This window comes from Triticum dicoccoides, chromosome 6B (assembly GCF_002162155.2).
Source record: "Triticum dicoccoides isolate Atlit2015 ecotype Zavitan chromosome 6B, WEW_v2.0, whole genome shotgun sequence".
NCBI lineage: Eukaryota > Viridiplantae > Streptophyta > Magnoliopsida > Poales > Poaceae > Triticum > Triticum dicoccoides.
In genome coordinates, this window is record NC_041391.1 from 96,266,862 (window position 1) to 96,290,038 (window position 23,177).

At 48.5% G+C, this 23,177-nt stretch overlaps 1 long non-coding RNA gene across 1 annotated transcript; it reads left to right on the plus strand.

Moving 5' to 3' along the window:
* Positions 1–208: 208 nt before the first annotated feature.
* LOC119321930 lies at positions 209–3,261 on the plus strand. The gene is made up of 4 exons (XR_005155280.1): positions 209–309; positions 1,266–1,453; positions 2,073–2,205; positions 2,998–3,261. It is a non-coding gene; the product is annotated as an uncharacterized LOC119321930 (long non-coding RNA).
* The last annotated feature ends 19,916 nt before the right edge of the window (positions 3,262–23,177 follow it).

Below are 23,177 nucleotides of genomic sequence, written 5' to 3' on the forward strand. Positions count from 1 at the left end.
GTTTCTTACTGGCGGCTGTGGATACTGTGGCTACACATTGAACTTGAGCTCCTCAACACGGAACACGGCCAACATTGGATCCAAGTACGGGAAGCAGATCAGGAAAGGCGTCGTCTCATTCTTTGCCATTTTTTCTATTGTGTGCCTTGAAAAGCATGGTTGCAACCATTCCTAACTTTGTTCTTGTTCGATTTGGATTTGGATGCAGCAGGTGCTCTGCTCTTGCGCATGTCTGGTCGCGTCTCCGGTGCAGTGGTGCTTCTTGAGGTGACTGGCGTGACGGCGGCTGTGTATGGTGGTGACCACAAGGTGACTGATGTTGAATTTTTCTGCACAAAGTATGCTCCAGGGTTCAGTTAAGTGTCATGTAGTAACGCATCGGTAAATTTGTACAAGTATGGCAATACAACATTTCTCAAATGTATAAAAGAGTAATAATACTCCCTCTGATCCATATTAATTGTCGCTGATAATCAGGATCGGAGGGAGTAACTATTTTATGCTTCACAACTTGTCCAAATTATAAAAGATGGACATCTCATTTTCTCCTGTTGTCGTATCTTTTCCTTCTATTCTTCCAAATATCTTACCTCATACACTTAGACCAAATGATCTTCTTCACGCACATTACTTTTGATTTCATATTGGTTCCGGTGCAATAAAGCATGTAGGCAGCAGGTGAAGAGGGGACAACATGCAACTTCTAGTCGCTCTGATCTGTTATTTAAAAAATTGGCTGCAGAATCTCATCCATCTCTCTTATCAATTTCACAGTGCCAACTAGGTAACCATACCAATATACATTCGCATTGGGGTGTAGCCTTTTGTCTTTTCCTGTAAATAAAAATGTTATTCCTGCACTCCGAGGTACGTGCTGGAGCTGCACTGGTAGGAGTTATCCTATGTGTTCCTTGCTACTACTATACAGCTTGACAAAATTACCAGCACATCAGAGGTGCCATGTAATTGTACTTGTTACCTTTGTACCATTATCTCCAAATTCAAGGAAGCGTTTTTAAGTGACCCTTAAGCGCTGAGAAATGGCAAAACGCTTCTGTACCATTATCTCCGAATTACTTCTGTAGTTCTGCTTGGATGCTTGCGCAATAATGGCAATATGCCATTATACCTCATTACTTTATTAGGGTCTGTTTGGGAAGCATTTGCGCAATAATGGTTTTGTTGTCTTCATGTTTGAATTTCATTTTCACTTTGGTGCTTTTGCTGGTGATATAACTTCATTGATGTGTGTGCGTGTGTGGCAGCCTGGAGTAGAAGAAGAAGGTGATTCCCTAATGCCAGGTGGCTGACTAGGCGGTGCTCATCAACGCCTACTGCCCCTTGCCCCCTAAAGCGCAACTACATGTATGCTTATACTTCCACCAAACTCAATAACCTCATCGATGGTCTGTGCTGCTGCCTCCCGCTAGTGTTGATGTGTGTAGAGAAGCTGGTGAGTTGATGTGTAGCTTCATTTGCCTAATATAAGTGTAATCTAACTGCTCAGAGCTAGAACATTTCTGATGCCTGGGAGCCACCCGTCCTTAGTTTCTGCTTTGGTTACTCATTGTGCTTTGCGATTAAGTGAGCTGTTGTAATCTCCATAGTAGCTTACAAGTTGGAATGCAAAATTGCTTGTGTCAATGCTATCTATAGTTGTGTCGTGTGTACTACTTTGAAACATTGGTCTATGGCTGTCCAGTGTACCCATGACTGACTTGCTGTCACCTCGATTGAGAAATCTAAATGAAATTTATCTGAAAGTTGAATTATTTTTGATACCTGACAACCACCGAGAGTTTCTTGTGTAGATAGGGAAAGAAAAAAAATCGAATTTCAAACTTTCCACAGTCTAGACAAGCTGCTTACATAACTGACTATATGTCTTGTTAAATTGGATGGTAAGATTGCAATTTATGGTGGGTGGGAGTGACTGATGTTTTGCATGAAGATGGCAAATTTTATACCATTTCCTTGAATTTGTGTGACTATTTTGATTTGATCTTGTTTCAATTTGATGTGGCGCATTTGGTGGTGATATAACTGTATCGTCGTGTGTGCGTTTGTTGCAGCCTGTGCATTTGTTGCAGCCTGGGGCTGAAGCAGAAGCTGGTTCCTAAGTTCCATAGCTGACTAGTGGAGCTCGGCGACAAGCTACAGATTTGTAGAACGGAGGACCCGGCTGGGCTGTTGACGGCAACCGAGGTGTGCTTTCCTCCTCTCCTTGCGTCTGGGTAGTTGCTAATTAATCTGAAGGCATTCAAGGTTGAAATATGTAGACTTGTTACCACCAAGTTAGAAGATTTTGCTTGGCTTGTCTATTATGTTGTACAGAGTATATGTGAAGAAGAGAAAGATTGGAATTTGAAGAGGATGCTCTATGTAATAATGCCCAAAGTCTAGACAGGTTGCTAGATGTGACTGACTTACGTATCATACATCTCATGTTAAATTGAAGAGGATTTTGTTGTCATGTGTTTGCGTTGGAATATACTGTTCTTATATAGTCAATCTGTATAGGTCCTAGTGACATCTTTTGCTAAGGAATATACTGTTTTCTCTCCTGTGATGTTAATTATTAGTTGCACCTGCCCTTATGTTTACCACCTTCCTATTTCCCCGTGGTTTCCGGGCGGCCGTTGTCCTGAACCTGCTGTTTGTTTGTTGGAGTTAAAGAAGAAGAACCCCAAGAACAAGTCTCTGGCCACTCATGAGCATTTTTTCATATGGTTTAATATGCAGACAACAAGAGAGCTAGTGATGCTATGTTAAAATTATTGTGTACTTGTCAATTCTAGCTTATATTTGTGTCTTGTGATCCTGTTCTAATTAATGTGTATACTACAAGCCCTTGCTTTCCTATCTAAATGCATGCACAAAAGTCCAGTTATCTTCTGAAAAATTGTTCGTGCATTTTTCAGTTTCTCAAATACAAAATAGCTTGCTCCTTTCAGGTCATGCATTTTGTTCATAACCATTTTGATTTATAACATGCAGATGATTGCCTTCATTCGTGTTTTGACGTGAGCTCTAGGCCGAAGTTGGAAGAAGCAAGGCATGCAGGATCTAGGCATGCATGCATGCTGTCTTATCCCTCCTGCTCCTAAGGAGATGCAGGACTTTGTTCTAATGTTGGCCTTGGAATTTGGATGTACTGCTGATTTTGCTGAGAATTTGATGTATATGTCCTTGCTAACTTGTTATTCAAATGCTGGAAGTTATGTACATATTCTTAGAATAATATTGTTTACCTAAAATGCATTTCTGTAGTGGAAAATATATTGGCATTGAATCTGGTTTGTGGAATGGATACCTGACTTATGGGACCCATTTATGAAAATAATTTGAGCAGTTTTGAAATTTCTATCAAGTGGGCCCAATGTGTGAGATGATGAAAAGTGGCACCCATTTGATTGGTGGGATCAGCTCTAAAATATAATGGCCAAACAATATTAAAAGGCCATGGCCCAAAAATAAAGAAAAGGTTAAATTGTTGGGCTTGGCCCATGAAGTCAACCAAAAATAATAGGAAAAAAATATAGAAAGACTGAATTGTTGGGCTCGGCACATGTAAAACACCTAATCGGACCGGGCTGAATCTTGTCAACGACCTTTTGAATTGGTCACAATTTTGCCACGTCAGATTGCCACATCGGTTCCGACATGGCCTGGGCAGACAGCCAGTGACCAAAACAAAAAGGTCATGGGTTCAACCACCTTCTGTTTTGGTCGTAAACATCTATGACCTTCTCACAGAGAAGGTCGCTATAGTTAGTTTACGACCGCCAGCTTTTGACCTTCTATTTTTGGTCACGAAAAGGTCGCAAATGAAAAACCATGACCTTTCAGTGACCAATAGTGGTGGTCACAAGTTGACATATTTCTTGTAGTGTTTTTCCCAAAAATCACATATATTCGAAAATAATTCTCTGTAAATTTTTATCACGTTTGGACTTTGTTTGGTATGGATACTCTGCGAAACAAAAAACATGCAACAAATAGGAACTAGAACTAGGCACTGGATTAATATGTTAGTCCCATAAATAATATAATATGTTGCCAAAAGTATATGAAAGTTTTCGAGTAATAAAATGAAAAAATAAAAAAATTATAGATACGACGGAGACATATCAGCGACCAGCTGGATGGTGATCCTGAGGACATTTGGGCGCCTGGTGCGGACTAAAAGAAGAAAATGGGAGAATGTTTCAACTTGAAAAGAGGATGAATTGTTGGTTGATGCTTGGTTGTCCACAAGCATTGATCTGATTCATGGCATTGAGCAAAGGGGGCACTACCTTTTGAACAAATCTGCATGTTTGGCTCCATGAACACAAGCACTTTGATCCGTACCACATGGAAGTGATCCGTGATCGTAACCCAAAATCGCCCACTACAACATTCATAAGAAGTAGATATAGCTTGGCATGGTGACATGTCATGTTTACACATCACTGGCTTTTTTCTTATGTTCTTTATGAATTCTGTTGATTTTTCAACAAATAAAATAGAACCAATCTCAATATGGTCAACAATAGTTAAACTTCAACATAGCATAGATTATGGGTACATGAAGTAGGTGAAAAAGTCTCACATGATTTGTGAAATGTTTAGTTCTACAAAATTTGTATATCCATATGTGAGTTATATATGTACAACTAAATCCATGAGGTTTGTAGTAAATAATCCTTTTCCCTTGTGCATGTCACGTGATATGTACAAAATCAATGATATAGTACATGATCGTGTTGTCAGGACCCCGACTCAATGCCACATCGATCTAGCACGTAACACCTCATATCACTTTGCAGCCTCACGCACGGTATTCCCACGGGTGTCGCCTTACCTTTGCCCGGGACCGTTTGCGCCTTTTGGCACACGTATATGACAGTGTCGCTAGCATCCATATGATAAGGAGCCCGGGCTGACATGGCTAGTCATAAACCCAAAGTGGCACAGACTTACAGGGACAGGCATCCATGACCCAGCATCGAACGTGTCGGTCATCAGCGAGTGAATCCAGGCTGTAGCACTGGGCTAGCAGGACTCCGGTGAACCGGGCTGTAGCGGGCTAACAGGACTCCGGTATTCATCGCGTGACATTTCCCCGAAGGGACAGACACAGGAACGAAGAAGGACACATGTCGGCCAGCCTAAGTGTTCCGGAGCAGTAGCAAGCTACCATGGCTCGGTGGAAACACTAGGAGACATTTCCCCGTAAGAGAGGCTACTAAAGATAAACAACTAGATGGTCAGATCCCACACATACCAAGCATTTCAATAACATACACACAATATGCTCGATATGTGCAAATACAACATGGCATCACAACATGACTCTACGACTCAAGTATTTTATTCAATAGGCTCCGAGGAGCGAGATATTACAAACATGGGTCTTATGACCCAACAATCAGAGCATACAAGTCAAAGCACAAGCGGAAGCTATCATGTCTGGGTACAGACATCTATAACTGAAAAAGGCTGAGAAGCCTGACTATCTACCAGATCCTGCCGGGGCACAAGATCGTAGCTGAGGTAACAAGCTAAATGTCGAAGTCCACGTGGAACTACTAGTGAGACTGAAGTCTCTCTGCAAAAACATAAAATAGGCAAACGTGAGTACAAATGTACCCAGCAAGACTTACATCAGAACTAACTACATATGCATCATTATCAACAAAGGGGATGGTGGGGTTTAACTGCAGCAAGCCAGCTTTGACTCGGTGGCTATCCTAAACTACGACTGCAAGCGACTCTTTTGAGGTGGCGCACACGAGTCCACATATTCACCATATCAATACACCACTATGGAACCGCTCCCGTCTCCCTACGAGAACGCCATCCATAGCACTCACGCTTATCTTGCGTATTTTAGAATATCCACTTTCACTTGTCTATGAACTGATATAAGCAACCCAGAAGTCCTTTTCCGCGGACACGGCTATTCGAATAGATCATATTAACCCTGCAGGGGTGTACTTCTTCACACACGCTCTCACCACTTACCGTCGTTTACACGACATGTACTCGGCAACCTTCAAGCGGAAGCCCAACGTGGGTGTCGGCCACGACCTACCTAATCACCTAAGTCTCTAGTCCAGGTTTATCGCCTATTCGGGTTCCATCCATGAGGAGATCCGGCCGGAGTTTCGCTCACAGCCCCAAACGATGTGAACAGGGTTCCCGAGACACCAAACGGGCGCCCGGTACACCGTGCCACGTGCCTACCGCATCACAGCCCACCCCTACGGTCAGCGCTGCGCACGGCCTCCAGCATACTACAAACACCAGAAACTACTTGCAACTCCTGGACAGAGGACAAGGGTGATTATGAAGCCGAGAGGGTCCATTGGTTTCGGGCCCAATGCGTGGTAGTAGCTGAATCATGGATCACAAACACAGAACTCAGTTCCTGAGGACGGCTGCAATGAGACAACCCACCATGTACTCCTACATGGCCTCTCACCGCTACCTTTACCAAATCGTGTTCACACACTTATCTCACACACAGTAGGACATGTTCACACGCCTCTGATTCATCCCCGATGAATCAGACCTGACTCAACTCTAAGCAGTAGCAGGCATGACAAACAAACATGAATGAGTAGGCACAACAGGGCTCAAACAACTCCTACTCATGCTAGTGGGTTTCATCTAATTACTGTGGAATGACAGGTCATGCAGAGGATAAAGGGGTTCAGCTACCGCAGCAAGTAACAGATGAATCGATGTTGTCTTAATGCAGTAAAAGAGAACAGGAGCGAGAGAGTGGGATTTTATCGGAATGAACAAGGGGGTTTTGCTTGCCTGGCACTTCTGAAGATAACATTGAGTCTTCATCAGTGTCAACGATCACATCATCGGTATCACGTCTACCGAGAGGGGACAAATACCGGCAACACAGAAGGGAACACAATCAATGCAATGCACAATATGATGCATGATCATGACATGGCAAAATGAATGTGTTTTGGGCTAATGCAACTAGCGACAGATTAAATGAAGTTGGTTTGAATGTAAAATTCAAATTCAAACTCCATATGTGATTAAATAAATGCCCTTTAATTGATTTGTGCTAAACAGCAGCTATAAGTTGTTCTAACATGCATGAAAATGGTACAGATGGATTCCTTGAATTTTTCTGATAATTTTTCATATATAAATTATTTAATTTGGAGTTACGGTTGATTTTCTATGATTTATTGAAGTTTAGGGCATTTTCTGAAATTTCCTGAATATTTAGAATTAGAATAATTCCAGAAAATGAATTATGGCGTCAGCACCACGTCACTGTGACGTCAGCAGTCAACTGGGCTGGCTCGGGTCAAACCTGACGTGTGGGGGCCACACGTCAGTGACACAGTGCTGGCTGGAGTCACAGACATGTGGGGCCGGTCAAAGGCCACGTCAGCGAGGTCAACGCCGACGCGTGGGGCCACTGCAATTAGATTAAACTTAATCTATTTTAGTTAGCCGGTTAGTTAGGCCGTGGGGCCCGGCTGTCAGTGGCTCTGGGGGGTTAGTTAGTGGGGTCATTAGCGCTAATGACGACGCCACGTCAGATACGCCGGCGATGAGTCGCCGGTGACCACAGAACACGGCGGGGCACGCCGGACTTGCGCTAGAGACGTCAGTTTGGCGCGCTGAGGGCACCAGGGGATGGCCCTTGCTCCCGCGCATCCAGAGGACCGAGTGGGAGGTCTTGGGGTCGACGGAGCTCGTCGGAACGGAGCTCGCGGCGGCGCCGGAGTTCGGTGAGTGCGGGGCTGGCGCTGTGGTGCACGGGAGGGCGAGTTAGGATAGGCATTAGACTCCTGGTGGCTTCCTGAGTGCGGTGACACGCTCCGAGACGAGCTCAAGCGGCTGTAGTGACGGCGGTGACGAGGTCAGCGGCGGCCGGAGTTCGGCCGCGGCGGAGCTATGGCCTAGAGCTCGCAAACGCGAGGGGAGAGAGAGGGGTTCTGCATGGAGGCTCACCGCGGAGCTGTAGGGAGGGTTAGTGGGCTCGGGGGCGGCCGGAGTGCAGCGAATCGACGGCGACGACCTCCGGTGGCCGAGGAGGGGAACGGCGACGTGGGCGGCGATGCAGGGCATCCGGGGCCTCGTGGCTTGGTGGAGAGGAAGAGGGGGTCGAGGCGGAGCCTCTGGGCTAGTCGGGGGAGTGAGGGAGGCCTGGTGGCCATGGCTACGGCGAGCGGCGCTCCCAGGTGCGTTCGGTGACGAGAGGGAGGGAGAACAGAGGAGGAGGAGGGGGTCCAGAGAGCGAGGGAGAAGTGAGAGGGGGTCGAGGCCGTCTTCGTGGCGTCGCGAGGGGGTCGGGGAGGCTGCCACGGCGAAGCAGGAGGTGGCCGGCGTCGGCGCGCGTGCGTCTCGCCTCTGCCTACTGGCAGAGGAAGAAGAGGACAAGGGGGGGAGGTGGGCTGGGCCGCTGGGGGAGCTGGGCCGGGCAGGTAAGCAGGTAAGTGGCCCAGGTGGCCTCTTCTCTCTCTTTCTATTTCTGTTTTTATTTATTGTTTTCTATTTTGTTCTGTTTTGTTTTAGTTTAGTAAAAATACTAAACCATTTTAATAAATTCTGTAGTTCATTATGTGGTTTACTAAAATATATACAAAGCCACTCACAAACTTCCAGAATTATTTGGAGTCATATTTAATATATATTAAATATAAATCCAAAGAAAATAGTTATTGGATTAATTCAAATGGCCAAAATAAATATCTCTGTGACTCCAAAAATATTGGTTTAAATTTTACCTCTCACCAATATTTCCATGGAATAACAGGAACATTTTCTTGGACTCATTTGATGAAATTTAAATGTTGGTTATTTTTAGAGGTCTTCTGAGGCTTTGAAAATTCCTCAATTCAATTTCATTTGAATTTAAACATGATGCTCACATGAGGTCTAGCCTAGTGCATTACCAGAAGCTAGGGATGTGACAACTCACCCCCACTAAACAAGAATCTCGTCTCGAGATTCAAGCGTAGGGTAGGCTGAAGGGGAAGCGCAAACTAGTATAATCTTCACGATCCCGGTTGCACTTCAAATGAACGTTGATTTGAACCCATCATTGTCTTGTTGTCTTGCTCTGAGAACTTCAGCTAATCATGACAAGAAGAGGAAAGGAAAACTCTAGAACAATCGATCTTCGAGAAGACCGAACAACTTAGGATCAACTCATGGGATGAGATATAGCAACATCTCTTGAGCTGAGAGACGAAGCACAGATCCGAAGAAATGGAGTAAGACAAATGACGAGGGTTCGCTAAGTAGACAACAATTCCAGACTTAAGAATGTGGTGATCGGTTGTCAACGTAGCGAGGAGTTGAGTTGACATGGCACCATTATGATGTACCTTAGGGAAGGTGACTCGAAGATATATCCCCTAGAGTGGCAAAAAGAATTACCTTTGATATAGAGACCATTGAGACTCTCTATATCAACCTAAGGCAAATCACGGCAATCGATTGGCGGGGTCGGTAGAATGGCATACTTGGACTTGGATGATGTGGATTACCTTGTTGAAGACAACGTAATGGATGAATTTGCTTATCACCGGAAATGGAAGAGACCCGTGGTAGAATGGCACATTGGCGGTGCAAGCTGGGAACAAAATGCAAATGCTGGGAATGATTCTGGTAATTGGGGAAGAACCCAACAATAGAGAGTGAATTCACTGTTTGAGTAGGTCATAGCATTGCTGAGGAAACTGAGAGCAAACCCAGTTAGTGCCGATGATAACACGTAGCGCTTGTGCGTGCTCTCAAGAACTTGAGCATTTCCACAATCATCAAGATTCTACCAATATCCGTGTCAAGGATCCTGGCAACACAGCTTGCTACCATGACCAATGATGATGGATGATGCAGATGCAAAGGAAGATAATACTTTCTCAGATTTCACCCTTGGCAGGGCCAGGGAAATAAAATCTGGATGATCGACCGAGAGACATTTAGCACTCCGCTTCTAATGTTCTCCTTGATGTGCTAGTGTAACCCATTCGTAGAAATGATCTGGTATCTAGAACATCAAGTAAAGGTCGGACTTCGGGAACACAAAATCCATAGGGGCAACTAGGGAGTAAACCCTACGAAATCCCTATGGGGAGGTGACCAACTTCCTCAAACAAGATACTATAATAATAGGTCTACCGGATGGGTGTGTTGGCCACGACATCCACCTTGCCGGTTATTGAGAGACCAATATTATAATTCTTGGGAAATGTTCCAACCATCACATTTGCCTGAGATTCAGATCTGGTTGGTGTCAGGATACCCCAGACTTATCAGGTCTAGAAAGAAAAATGAAAGTTTGCAACACAAATCGACGAGATAATGTTGCGGGATTCTCGGGAGATGAACTACGATAGCAAGCTCCAAAACATGAGCTGGTTCTGCTACAAACATGTGAACACGCTGTCCCAGACAAGCATGATCACGTGGTAGTCTTATAATAAAACACTACCGAGTTCAGGTGGGGGAACCATCAACGAGGGTATCGAAGTCTTGTGCATTACCATGGATTAACACTTAACTCCTTTTCTCGAACAAATCAGTCAGTGGCTTGGGGTGCTACGGAACACATATGGAATGGAGGTTGCAAGTCTCCGAACCACAGAATACTTTCGCACGTATGCATGACTGATTTGGGATGATTCCAAAGAAACAACATTGACTTTCTCGAATCCACGGCGGCAACTTGCATCAGATGCACCTGAATTAAAGGAAGTCACTACCTTCATCCAAAAACACATGCTTCATGAGCTAGCATGAACAAATGCTTTCAAAAGTTTCCAACACTAACTTAATGTTCAACAACAGCATGGAGGGGATAAGGATGTTGTCAATGGACTCAACAACAACTCATCGGAATTTCCATATCACTGGACTTCCACCATCGTGTGAACACGGTGATAGCAGTGGTCAGACCCAAAAGATATAATGGTGTATGCTCGAGGGATCAACCACGAGGAAGACAACATTACGAGCACCGTTGGTTCTGACTTGATTTGACGATAGCCCACACTCAAATCAGAGGATTGATAAGACGATAGATCCAACAACTGATCACAGGGACCAATCGATGAAGATATCATCTTTCTTCAACACACACTACACAAGAATATCCTTTTGGAACGAACTAAGTCAGGCAAGCTTTTATCTTCCAACCCTCCAAGTTGTCGTTTAGCTTAACCAACTAGCTCAGGGATATCTAACACCGATTCTTGGAGAGAAGGTGGTTCACAAGAAACCAACTTGATCACGAGCTCAACATAGCGGTCAGGTGACAACCTGGTAATACTTCTGAGAAGATATTCAGAAAATCACGAACCACCGGTATGTTACTAAGCTCGAGAACAATCTTGCTTTTCAGGGCAAGACGATATGATCAAATGAGTGAGGACTTGACAAGATCCTAACTCATCAATCGAAGGGTGCACCGAAATAAGGACTAGGTAGCACGATCAGTCTTAGAAGGATGATTCGAAAACCAACATACTAAGAATGAAATTATTATCCTTTAACTACCAAGCAACAGAGTTGCTAGCAGTATTGATTTCACACATCACAATTCATTTGTCGGTATTCCGGTTGCATCAACACGAGGGCCGAGGAATGAACAGTGATGGCAAGAAGTATCACTGTACCAAGAGTTCATGGGATGGTGTGCAATTCCAATGACATTCTTGATATAAAGATGGTAATACTCCAAGGTAGAACAGAACAAAAGCTGGATTAGCAATTTGATCTGCGGAGCACAACTTCTTTGACCCAATCCTGGATATGGAAGAGGTACTGGAGTTTGTTTCTCCTAGTCATTCTGAATGGAATGGCTTGACGGACCGCAAGAGTAATAGGCATCGATGAACGAATGCACGCATACTCTTGACTATCAATTGATAGACGAGGGTCAGAATGCAACTAAAGAGAACAACTCAAAGGAACATATAACTTTCTGAGTTGTGGATGCATAGATTAGTATGTCGAACCAAGTTCAACATATTTCTTCCGGATAACCCATGCAGAAAGGTAGAACTGGCAGAGTCACGATTTATGAATGGAGAACTCCTCAAGAGTACTCTAATTGTGATTTTTTTTTTGATCCAATAAACATCTACCATAAGTAGTACATGGTATTTGGAAGAAGAAGATACCACGGACTTCAAGGACTATCGCAAAGGTTACTAATATCCTAAAGGCACTAGCAATTACTATCAACATGAAGTAGGTAGAGTGAATCTCGGGTTCAGAACCCAGGAGTAGAATACCTACTACTAAGTAGCATCACGGGATGCTTCCGAGAATAAAGACCAGAATCTTCACACTAGGACACAAATCATGGCTAGACCACTAGATGATCCCCTAAGCACTTAGGGTCATAATAATAATTCCAACATATATGTCGAGGCAATAATTACCTCAACACACCGATTAGTGTGGTTAATCTGGCCCATGGGAACATCGGAAACAGAAGGAAGGGATTTGCAAATGCATCGGACTATTTAGAAACCTGGGATGACTCGGACAGCATAATGGCTATAATTGCTCAAAAAGATTTGAGACAATCACAAAAATGGTGGCATAACCACTCAGAAGCACAATATCAAGGTTTCGAGATCAACAATTATTATACGGAAGTAGTAGGAACTGAACCGAGACTTAAATCCAACAATCTTATAAATCTACGGATTAGTAACACGTGATCCTGATAGAAAGAAGAGATAGCCTAGTTCTTAATCCCCGTAGGAAAGATAAGATGACTCAGATCAGAAAGGCATGAGGTATAAGGAGTAAAAAGAGCCTTACGTTCCATCCCACAATCAATTCCCTTATATAACTAAAGAATTTCTAGGCTCAACTTCGACCAGTATGGCTTGGTAATCCTACAGGCAGTCAAGCTCTGATACCAACGCTGTCAGGACCCCGACTCAATGCCACATCGATCTAGCACGTAACACCTCATATCACTTTGCGGCCTCACGCACGGTATTCCCACGGGTGTCGCCTTACCTTTGCCCGGGACCGTTTGCGCCTTTTGGCACACGTATATGACAGTGTCGCTAGCATCCATATGATAAGGAGCCCGGGCTGACATGGCTAGTCGTAAACCCAAAGTGGCACAGACTTACAGGGACAGGCATCCATGACCCAGCATCGAACGTGTCGGTCATCAGCGAGTGAATCCAGGCTGTAGCACTGGGCTAGCAGGACTCCGGTGAACCGGGCTGTAGCGGGCTAACAGGACTCCGGTATTCATCGCGTGACATTTCCCCGAAGGGACAGACACAGGAACGAGGAAGGACACATGCCGGCCAGCCTAAGTGTTCCGGAGCAGTAGCAAGCTACCATGGCTCGGTGGAAACACTAGGAGACATTTCCCCGTAAGAGAGGCTACTAAAGATAAACAACTAGATGGTCAGATCCCACACATACCAAGCATTTCAATAACATACACACAATATGCTCGATATGTGCAAATACAACATGGCATCACAACATGACTCTACGACTCAAGTATTTTATTCAATAGGCTCCGAGGAGCGAGATATTACAAACATGGGTCTTATGACCCAACAATCAGAGCATACAAGTCAAAGCACAAGCGGAAGCTATCATGTCTGGGTACAGACATCTATAACTGAAAAAGGCTGAGAAGCCTGACTATCTACCAGATCCTGCCGGGGCACAAGATCGTAGCTGAGGTAACAAGCTAAACGTCGAAGTCCACGTGGAACTACTAGTGAGACTGAAGTCTCTCTGCAAAAACATAAAATAGGCAAACGTGAGTACAAATGTACCCAGCAAGACTTACATCAGAACTAACTACATATGCATCATTATCAACAAAGGGGATGGTGGGGTTTAACTGCAGCAAGCCAGCTTTGACTCGGTGGCTATCCTAAACTACGACTGCAAGCGACTCTTTTGAGGTGGCGCACACGAGTCCACATATTCACCATATCAATACACCACTATGGAACCGCTCCCGTCTCCCTACGAGAACGCCATCCATAGCACTCACGCTTATCTTGCATATTTTAGAATATCCACTTTCACTTGTCTATGAACTGATATAAGCAACCCAGAAGTCCTTTTCCGCGGACACGGCTATTCGAATAGATCATATTAACCCTGCAGGGGTGTACTTCTTCACACACGCTCTCACCACTTACCGTCGTTTACACGACATGTACTCGGCAACCTTCAAGCGGAAGCCCAACGTGGGTGTCGGCCACGACCTACCTAATCACCTAAGTCTCTAGTCCAGGTTTATCGCCTATTCGGGTTCCATCCATGAGGAGATCCGGCCGGAGTTTCGCTCACAGCCCCAAACGATGTGAACAGGGTTCCCGAGACACCAAACGGGCGCCCGGTACACCGTGCCACGTGCCTACCGCATCACAGCCCACCCCTACGGTCAGCGCTGCGCACGGCCTCCAGCATACTACAAACACCAGAAACTACTTGCAACTCCTGGACAGAGGACAAGGGTGATTATGAAGCCGAGAGGGTCCATTGGTTTCGGGCCCAATGCGTGGTAGTAGCTGAATCATGGATCACAAACACAGAACTCAGTTCCTGAGGACGGCTGCAATGAGACAACCCACCATGTACTCCTACATGGCCTCTCACCGCTACCTTTACCAAATCGTGTTCACACACTTATCTCACACACAGTAGGACATGTTCACACGCCTCTGATTCATCCCCGATGAATCAGACCTGACTCAACTCTAAGCAGTAGCAGGCATGACAAACAAACATGAATGAGTAGGCACAACAGGGCTCAAACAACTCCTACTCATGCTAGTGGGTTTCATCTAATTACTGTGGAATGACAGGTCATGCAGAGGATAAAGGGGTTCAGCTACCGCAGCAAGTAACAGATGAATCGATGTTGTCTTAATGCAGTAAAAGAGAACAGGAGCGAGAGAGTGGGATTTTATCGGAATGAACAAGGGGGTTTTGCTTGCCTGGCACTTCTGAAGATAACATTGAGTCTTCATCAGTGTCAACGATCACATCATCGGTATCACGTCTACCGAGAGGGGACAAATACCGGCAACACAGAAGGGAACACAATCAATGCAATGCACAATATGATGCATGATCATGACATGGCAAAATGAATGTGTTTTGGGCTAATGCAACTAGCGACAGATTAAATGAAGTTGGTTTGAATGTAAAATTCAAATTCAAACTCCATATGTGATTAAATAAATGCCCTTTAATTGATTTGTGCTAAACAGCAGCTATAAGTTGTTCTAACATGCATGAAAATGGTACAGATGGATTCCTTGAATTTTTCTGATAATTTTTCATATATAAATTATTTAATTTGGAGTTACGGTTGATTTTCTATGATTTATTGAAGTTTAGGGCATTTTCTGAAATTTCCTGAATATTTAGAATTAGAATAATTCCAGAAAATGAATTATGGCGTCAGCACCACGTCACTGTGACGTCAGCAGTCAACTGGGCTGGCTCGGGTCAAACCTGACGTGTGGGGGCCACACGTCAGTGACACAGTGCTGGCTGGAGTCACAGACATGTGGGGCCGGTCAAAGGCCACGTCAGCGAGGTCAACGCCGACGCGTGGGGCCACTGCAATTAGATTAAACTTAATCTATTTTAGTTAGCCGGTTAGTTAGGCCGTGGGGCCCGGCTGTCAGTGGCTCTGGGGGGTTAGTTAGTGGGGTCATTAGCGCTAATGACGACGCCACGTCAGATACGCCGGCGATGAGTCGCCGGTGACCACAGAACACGGCGGGGCACGCCGGACTTGCGCTAGAGACGTCAGTTTGGCGCGCTGAGGGCACCAGGGGATGGCCCTTGCTCCCGCGCATCCAGAGGACCGAGTGGGAGGTCTTGGGGTCGACGGAGCTCGTCGGAACGGAGCTCGCGGCGGCGCCGGAGTTCGGTGAGTGCGGGGCTGGCGCTGTGGTGCACGGGAGGGCGAGTTAGGATAGGCATTAGACTCCTGGTGGCTTCCTGAGTGCGGTGACACGCTCCGAGACGAGCTGAAGCGGCTGTAGTGACGGCGGTGACGAGGTCAGCGGCGGCCGGAGTTCGGCCACGGCGGAGCTATGGCCTAGAGCTCGCAAACGCGAGGGGAGAGAGAGGGGTTCTGCACGGAGGCTCACCGCGGAGCTGTAGGGAGGGTTAGGGAGGGTTAGTGGGCTCAGGGGCGGCCGGAGTGCAGCGAATCGACGGCGACGACCTCCGGTGGCCGAGGAGGGGAACGGCGACGTGGGCGGCGATGCAGGGCGTCCGGGGCGTCGTGGCTTGGTGGAGAGGAAGAGGGGGTCGAGGCAGAGCCTCTGGGCTAGTCGGGGGAGTGAGGGAGGCCTGGTGGCCATGGCTACGGCGAGCGGCGCTCCCAGGTGCGTTCGGTGACGAGAGGGAGGGAGAACAGAGGAGGAGGAGGGGGTCCAGAGAGCGAGGGAGAAGTGAGAGGGGGTCGAGGCCGTCTTCGTGGCGTCGCGAGGGGGTCGGGGAGGCTGCCACGGCGAAGCAGGAGGTGGCCGGCGTCGGCGCGCGTGCGTCTCGCCTCTGCCTACTGGCAGAGGAAGAAGAGGACAAGGGGGGGAGGTGGGCTGGGCCGCTGGGGGAGCTGGGCCGGGCAGGTAAGCAGGTAAGTGGCCCAGGTGGCCTCTTCTCTCTCTTTCTATTTCTGTTTTTATTTATTGTTTTCTATTTTGTTCTGTTTTGTTTTAGTTTAGTAAAAATACTAAACCATTTTAATAAATTCTGTAGTTCATTATGTGGTTTACTAAAATATATACAAAGCCACTCACAAACTTCCAGAATTATTTGGAGTCATATTTAATATATATTAAATATAAATCCAAAGAAAATAGTTATTGGATTAATTCAAATGGCCAAAATAAATATCTCTGTGACTCCAAAAATATTGGTTTAAATTTTACCTCTCACCAATATTTCCATGGAATAACAGGAACATTTTCTTGGACTCATTTGATGAAATTTAAATGTTGGTTATTTTTAGAGGTCTTCTGAGGCTTTGAAAATTCCTCAATTCAATTTCATTTGAATTTAAACATGATGCTCACATGAGGTCTAGCCTAGTGCATTACCAGAAGCTAGGGATGTGACACGTGTATTCTATCATTGATTTTCACATATAAAAATATCTCAAGATTTAGTAGAAAGCATAAAAATAGATTAACAACAAAAATTTTAAATAAATGGTGGCCTTAGTATTCGAATCCTAGACAAATACCATAATGTACTTAAGTGCATTGCCATCCGTGTTATATACATGATCTTTTTAGTTTTTAGATTTTAAGTTTACTTCAGGAAAAAGGAAAATCATTACTCTTTCAACCGTTAGATCGACAATGGATGGCATTTGTGTTGTCTGCCACCTCGCCTCCCTCGTCATCCTACTTGGCAGTGTTCCCACCAAACGTAGTTTGTACCAGTCCACACAATTACTCATGTAATATAAGGCACCACAACCACCACTTCCATGGTTGATGACCCTTTATGATATGGTTTTAGATTGTAGAAAGTCCTGTTACCTTTTACCTAAGGAGTGACTTGGGTATTTAGCCCACATGAGGATGTGTTCTATGTCAAAGATTCAAACACGTTATCATTCTCGCAAAATGTTTTAGTTTCTAACCGAGCATTTTGTCATACCTTTTTGTCGGTGGAAACGACACCTATGGGATCAAAACGAGATCCCTACTACGATTGCGGGGGGCGGGGTCGAGAGGAGAGCAGGATCGGGAGGCCAATTCAATGGACACAGGGGATTTACCCAGGTTCGGGCCACGACTTGCGTAATACCCTACTCCTGCCTAAGATCTTTGTTGAGTGTTCTTGTACTGGAGCTAGCTACAACGGGCGTAACTTGTCCAAGGATCTGAATCCTCCTCCTGGATGCCTTGGGCCTCCTTTTATAAGCAAGGGGATCGCCACAATGGTACCAGGAGGTGGCATCTGGGTACTGTGTCTAAGTCTATTGTTAGCCGTACGGGACAAGGTGCATTAAATGCAAACCCATGTCCCGTCCGCCACCGATCTTCCCTGCTTCGACACGCGCCTGAGCCAGCGAGGTGTGCGGCGCCATGTAGACTAGCACGCAGCTGAGGTGGCACCATGGGGGCTGGCTGGCAGCTGAGGTGGCGCGGTGGCGGGTCATTCATGAAGATTTGCATGCCACCACGTAGGCATGCGCTGAATGGGTCTAGAAGCCCCCTGTTGCCACTTAGGTGCCTTCCCAGCTAGTGGGCTGGCAGCTGCATATGGAACGGTGGCGGGACCGTGGCTAGCGCAGGCCTGGCGTAGATGTCACGGATGTCGTCGGCAAGGACCTTGCCGGGGCCCCGGCAAGGGTCTTGCCGTGGCGTCGTAGTCGTCCCCAGCAAGGGTGTCGCCGGAGGTCTTGTGTGCTTCTATGGCAGGGATCTTGCCGTGGTTTCGTTGCCTTCTGTTCTTCCTCTGTCTTACAATGCCTCTTGTCTTCACAAAGATCTGCATGCCACCACAGGAGTGCCTCCCGAGCCCTGGTCCCAATGAGGTTGGGAAACTTGGGCTCAAGGGTAGCGCGTCCTACTGGCGTAGGGCTGGGCAAGTTGCCCCGACAAGACTTTTGTCGGGGCTTTGGATTCCATCTCGGCAAGGCCCTTGCCGGGGAGAATCGCCCTGTCCTCTTAGTCTTCTGGTCTTGGCACTGCGCTGATTTTTTATGTGGCTCCGGCCCTCTCCCTCGCCCTGCTTAGTGTGGTCGCGGCCATGCGGCTCCGACTGCCAGTGCACTTAGTAAGGGTATTAAATAGAACCCCTATTTTAGTACATCGACAAGAGCCCCCGGGCCTGGGCCACACATAAGCACGGTGCGGTTCTTGGGCTAGGCCCAAAAATAGTGCGCGGGCAGGCGGGGCAGTATTCCACCGCGGTAACTTTCCGCCCGCTGCGCTTCCCCACGACCCGCGTTGAATGCGTGACATGGGGTCGTGCATGACATGGGGGGCATGCGCGGAGCGGTTGCTGCAGGCATGCATCACGTCGAAATTAATGGCAAAGAGGCGACCCGCGTATTCCCCATAAAAAGGAATAACCGCGGGCGCGCGGCTTATTTTACCCTCTGCTCCCCCCCCCAATCTCGGCATCGCCGTCCTCGCCTTCTTCTTCCTCAAGCCCCACTGTTCATCGCCGCCGCTCACCCCATTGTCCTCACCCCCCTGCTCCCTCTCCAGCCACTATGGCGCCCAAATCTAGCAAAGGCAAGGGCGCAGCCAAAGAGACGAAGGGGAAGGAGATGCCGAAGAGTGAGGCGGCGGTGCGGCGGGCGCAATCCGATTACTTCATCCCGTCGTCGGTCGATGCCCTCGAGCTCAGGGACCTTTTCAAGCCCCTGTGGGGGGCGGCGACGTCGGCACATCCGTCCACACGCGCCCTCCCTGCAGATTGTGACTTGGGCGGCCTGGAACGGTACCCATTCTTCGTCGGCTTTTTCTACTGCGGGCTCTGCCCCCCCTTTTTACGATTTGTTCAATGACATCATGCGCACTTTTGGCATCAACCTACTGGATTTCACGCTGAATGCGGTAGCGTATTTGGCATGCTTTGCCCACCTCTGCAAAGGTTTCACCGGAGTGGTGCCCAGCATGGCGCTTTTCCGCCACTATTTATCCCCCCGTGTTCAGCCTGGGGGTGCCCTTTTTGGAACTGTCACCTGGATCCCGAGGGTCCAGGAGAAGGGAGCATACCCAGAGGGCGCCACGAAGGAGAGGTGGGAAGAATGGCGGGGCCCATGGTGCTGGATCACAGAGGAGAACCCGTCGGAGTTCTACCAGAGGATTCGTCAGGAGGTGCTACCCCGTGGCGCAGACTAGAGCGAACTCGAGCCCAATGACAAGAAATTCTCCATTGCCACCACCAGGATCCGCCGTCTTACCGAGGCCAGACTCACCCTGGATATGATCGCGGCAGATTTAATCTGCCGTCGAATTTCTCTGCTGCACAAGAAAGGAAGGCCGACCTGGGCTTTCCAAAATGCGGCCGATATCATGAGGCTCCGCACCGGCTTGCAGAACAACCTCAAAGGTGCTGGGGCACTCCTGGTACTACCGAAGGCTCTTCCAGCTCGACGTGTATGCCGATGGGAGGGCGGAGAGGACCAGTCTTCCTTCTCCTCCCCCAGCAAGCGCGAACGAGGACGTCATCTTCGACTTCTCGTCCCTCAGCCCGAGGAGAAAAAGGAAAGTAGCAGACGAGGAGACAGAGGAGGAGTGAGCATCCTATCCCTGTCATTCTTGTCTTTTCCAGCTGAGTTGTTTGCTTATCTTGACTTGTTTTGCCTCGGGAGGGACACGGAGACGTTGGCCTAGCGGGTGAGGAAGAGGGCCAAGGCCTCGGCAAGCAGCCAACCCCCGACAGGCACTACGGGCGCACCGCTGGTGGTGGAGAGCAGTACGGACGACGGTAGCCCGCGGAGCAGCCCTCGGCTCAAGCCCCAACGTAAGTTCACCACCTGTTCCTTGCTAATGCGTGCTAGGAAGGGTGCTCCTTTTGGTACTGATCATGTCGTGGTCGCAGGAGAAGGACAGTGACAGGAGGACCCGCTGGGGGCCACCCACAACACGCCGCCTCCATCAACCACACTGCCCCGTGGGGCGTCCCCGGCAAGGGCGCCAAGCACCGAGCCCATGCTCACGGAGGAAGAGGAGGCAAACCTAGGCACTGGCAAGTCCACCCCGGCGCCTGGAGTTGGTGGGAAGAGAACCGCCTCTCCTCGGCCCAGCACAGGTGAGCCCATCCATCACTTGTACTCTTTTTCTTCTTAGTTTGGCTCCACCTTACCCTCCATGCTGGTGTCCAGGCGAAACTTCGGCTGACCAGGGGACCACTGACGCCTCCATTGAGGAGATCGCCAAGGATGCGAAGGCCGAGGCCACCAAGATCGCCTCCGATGAGGCCGCCAAGGATGCGGAGGAAGCTGTCGCGGGGTCTGCCAGGAGTCCGGGAAGCCACCGATGAGGAGGCCGGTGAGAGGCCTGCCGGGGACACCGGCAAGGGGCCTGCCAGGGACAATGGAAGGGGCGCCGCTGCCGAGGAGGAGGCCGGTAAGGGGCCTGCAGGGGAGGCCGGCAGGGGTGCCGCTTCCGAGGAGGAGGAGGTGGTCAATGACCGACCCTCCTCCTCTGCTGCCTCCGGCTCGGGCATGTACCTGAAAGTGGGCAACAACTTGTTTGTCTGCCTTCCGAGGACGGCAGGCACCGGGGTGCCTGCTGAGGGGGAGATCTTTGATGACGAGGTGCTCGCTGCCGCCGGGCTCGAAGTTGTTGACGAGCAAAGCTCCGGTGGCGGCTCTCAAGAGGAGCAGCTCCTGCAGGCCCTGAGTGCCAACTTGAACAAGCTCCAGGCGCTCCACTGAGCCCGTCTGGACCTGGCGAGGACCAAGGAGGCGGTGGTTAACAAGACGGAGGCTAACCTCGAGAAGCACGTCACTGAGGCGCAGGCCTAGTACCGCCAGGCTCATGAGGAGTCGAGGGCTTCCCAGGAGCAGCTGGTTGAGCGCAAACAAGATCTCATCTTCAAGCAGTCCGACATCGAGAAGGCCCAGGAGGATCTTGAGGAGTTGAGGCGGTGAAAGCCCAAGCTGACAAGGACGAGGCCATCCGGCACCAACGCGAGGCCGCACTGAACTCCTACAAGGAGGATCTTGCCGCGCGCGGGGCAGCGCTTGCCGCCAAACTCCATGGCAAGGATGAAGAGGTGGAGAAGCTTGCCGCGGCGCGGACCCATGAGCTAGACCACAAGCACAAGGAGGCGCTCGATGCCCAGGCGCTGGCCCACGGCAATAGGGTGAAGGAGTTGGAGACGGAGCGGGATGGCCTGGCGAAATGAGCCTCGGAGCTCTGGAGCAACTTCACTACAACCGGGAGAGTTCCTTGGCCAACGAGGCCCGGATGCTTTGCCAGGGTGCCGTGACCAAGGTTCTCACCCAGCTGGCGCACTGGAATCCCAACCTCGACTTTGATGCCTCGCAGTGCTCGAGGAGCGCATCGAGCAGGTCATCAGCCGCATCAACGGGATCCAGAGGCTGGAGAGCCAGCGTCGTGACTAGATGCCCCATCTCTTGCTGCCGCTGCACGTTGATGACCAAGACAATTCATATCTTTAGTTACAACCGCAGCAACAATTGGTGTAATATAACTCTACAGTACCTTTTAATATGTTGCATGTTATTCCCCTGTTCAACCTTTCTCTGTACGTCCACCCTACGCCTACTGGGTAGGCTCGCCGACACGTAAACCCAAACTGCTACGCTTTGAAGGACAGATCCTTTAGTGGTTGGCAGGGTGTGCTTGCCGCCGTGCGAGCCACCTTGCCATTCTTAGCGCAGGCACCTGAACTGTCGAGCGGACTCGAGATAGAGCGAGAGCATTGCCAATAGCAGAAGGCCACCCTGCCGCCCTCGACACAGCCGCTCGATCTATTGAGCGGACTCGAAACAAACCAAGATTATTGTCGACGATGGAAGGGCCCCACTGTGTGCAGGTTTCCTGTGTAGAGGAAAGATCTCCGAGGAAGATAACCTTGTAAAAGGAAAAACTGTTTGAAGTTCTTGCATGACTTAGCTTTTTTTTTTGTCATCGCCTGGACATTTGCTACATCGGATGGCGGAGCTGCTCGCTCGGTCGCCTTCTTCCTTGAGAGCCATGGCGATGAAGAACCACCAAAACAGCTCCTGAACCAGATTCTCTCCGGCAAGCAGCGCCCCCTACCTGGAGCGCCAAAGATGTCGGTGGAAACGACACCTATGGGATCAAAACGAGATCCCTACTATGGTTGCGGGGCCGTGGCTTGCGTAATACCCTACTCCTGCCTAAGATATCTGTTGAGTGTTCTTGTACTGGAGCTAGCCACAATGGGCGCTTGTCCAAGGATCCGAATCCTCCTCCTGGATGCCTTGGGCCTCCTTTTATAAGAAAGGGGATCACCATAGTGGTACCAGGAGGTGGCATCGGGGTACTATGTCTAAGTCTATCGTTAGCCGTATGGCACAAGGTGCATTAAATGCGAACCCATGTCCCGTCCGCCGCCGCTCTTCCCTGCTTCGACACGCGCCTGAGCCAGCGAGGTGTGCGGCACCATGTAGACTAGCACACAGCTGAGGTGGCGCCACGGGGGCTGGC